The sequence below is a fragment of the Montipora capricornis genome, chromosome 9 (genome assembly GCF_036669925.1).
Source record: "Montipora capricornis isolate CH-2021 chromosome 9, ASM3666992v2, whole genome shotgun sequence".
Taxonomy (NCBI): Eukaryota; Metazoa; Cnidaria; class Anthozoa; order Scleractinia; family Acroporidae; genus Montipora; species Montipora capricornis.
The window spans coordinates 11,796,183-11,798,682 of NC_090891.1; the positions used below are offsets into that span (position 1 = coordinate 11,796,183).

A 2,500-nucleotide genomic window follows, 5' to 3' on the forward strand; every position below is an offset into this window, starting at 1 on the left:
ATAATAATAATTATAGAAACAAGTGATGATGGCAAAAGGCTTGTGGCCATGTGTGAAGAACAAAAACTCATTCTGGCAAAGATGAAATTTCCCCAACCCAAACAACCCCTTTGGATGTGGATGCACCTAACAGGATTGACACACCAGCTGGACCACCTCCTGATAAACAGCAAGTGTTCAAGGAATTGCATTGCTTGCAATTCAGTGGAATTAGACTCTGACCACAGGATTGTTAGCATTAAACTTGTCTACAGCCTCAGAACCACCGAGGGCAAACCCTGCAGTAGAGCAAAATTTGCCTGGAAGAAGTTACTGAACACCAGCGCAAGGCAACAATTTAGAACTAGTTAGAACTATCCAATAGATTCTAAGCCCTCCAGTGCAATGACGTGTCTGCACCAATAACTCAGAGGTACAAACAATTCGAGAATGCTGTCTCAGAAGTTTCAGAGATTTAGTAGTTGTTAAACACAGACAATGTGGTTTGCTGGGTGCCAGACTACCAAACTGAAGCTGGAGAGGGACAATGGGAAAAGGAGATATCTAGTCTCAAAGTCAAAGCAGATGGCGGATGCTTTACTCCAAGTTGAATGAGTCATAGAAGTCAGATGAAGCAGCTATGCCTAACAAGCAAATAGAAGATCTTAGGCTGGCTGACTCAAAGGGCAAATATACAACTACATGGAAAATCATCCATAACCTCTCTGGCAAAGGCAAAAAAAACAGTGAAAGTCAAGAAAAGAGACAGAACCCCGTCAACCAGTGATGTGGAATTACCAGCACTTGCAGAATGGAAAGAATATTTTAGTTATCTGCTCAACAACAGCAGTGGTTCATCACCATTAGAACTCCCTCCTCCTGCTGCCCAGGATCTCCACATCCAGACTGGACCACTGACATGAGTGGAATTGGCATTAGCTATACGACGAATGAAGATCAATAAAGCCGCTGGACTGGATGCTGCCATCACAGCTGAAACTACAAAATGGCGGCGAGGCAATGATTGAAGTTGTCTGTGGGTTCTGCACTGAAGTATACAGCAGTCTCAGACCACCCGACCAATGGACCACTAGTGTCATTGTTCCTCTTCCCAAGAAAGGGGACCTCAGCTTGATGACCAACTACAGAGGAATATCCCTCCAGTCAGCAGCTGCCAAAGTTTACAACAAAATCTTGTTCAACAGAATTTGTAATCATGTGGATCCCATCCTAAGGAGTAATCAGGCAGAATTTCACCCTGGCATTTGCGCCCAGCAGATCCACATTCTCAGGCGGACAATGGAAGGTTTCCAAGACTACCAGCTCCCTATCACTGTCACCTCCATTGACTTCAAGAAGACTTTTGATTCCATCGACAGGAGGGTTATGTTTGCCATGTTGCACCGCCATGGAATACCAGATAGCTGTAGTCAATGCTATAAGAACACTGTACAGCATCTCTTGAAGTGCAGTGATGGTAGATGGGAGCCTTTCTGATCCATTTGAAGTCTCCACTGGTGTGCCCCTGGGTGATGTTCTTGCCCCTTTCCTGTTCATCATCTGGGTTGACTTCCTGTTGACAAAGGCCACATCAGACACATCCATGTCATTCAAGAAGGTACCCAGCCATGGTACACGTACTGAAAATGACCTGGACTTTACTGACGACATTGAACTGTTAGAATCCACCGTCCCCCTTGCAGAGGCCCAGCTTACCAGAACAGCATCAGCAGCAAAAGACCTCAGCCTCATAATAATTATTAGTGTGCCTAAGACAGAATACATGACTGCAAATTGTTATCCTGTGCCACCACTGCAAGTCTATGGTGAAGCCATCAACCATGCAATGTATTTTAAGGCTCCCAGCTCGGATCTCGGCTCCCTAATGGCAAAGAGTTCTTGTAATATTAAGGAGAAATATCACAAGCTTGTGTTTTCAATAGTTTGTTTAAAGCATGTTCAGGTAATTTGTTCGAGATCTTGTCTGAACTTTGTCCTTTCTTGGTTGCTGTATTTTGCCGATTCTTGTTCCAAGCCAAGCTGGCGTGTTTCAATGAGAAAAAATCAAAATGTGAACGACCTCGTTCTCAGAGATAAAGTGGAATAAAGTACATTGTACATCAACAAAACTCTTTTTTGACCTTGAACTGACAAACTTTCATAGTAACAATCTGTCACATCACGAGCTAGTACGTCTGTGATTTCTAATAATTATTTTAGCATGATTCCTATTCACTGGCTTTTGACAGTTGACTCTGAAATGACTTTTTTGTTTGTTCTCTTTTAAAACTCATAGGATTCAACAAAAATTTAATGCCTAACTGGTGAATTCCACGGAAAATTTTGCGAGTTGAATGAATGCGTGGAATTCACTGGTGAGGCAATTATTTTTCTGTATATTATACATGATGACTATAGTGATGCTTTCTCGTGATTCTCCCTTTAGAGAAAGTCTCTGTATATAGAGGATACTACCGTTTAGCACTTTTATTTTACAGGGTTTAATGTCATCAAAAAAAGT

General features: G+C 42.3%; 1 protein-coding gene across 4 annotated transcripts in view; it reads right to left on the bottom strand.

The window, feature by feature from the left end:
* The window catches only part of LOC138015200 (C2 domain-containing protein 3-like), a 107,232-nt gene that overhangs the window by 78,590 nt on the left and 26,142 nt on the right, over positions 1-2,500 (bottom strand). The window lies entirely within an intron of this gene.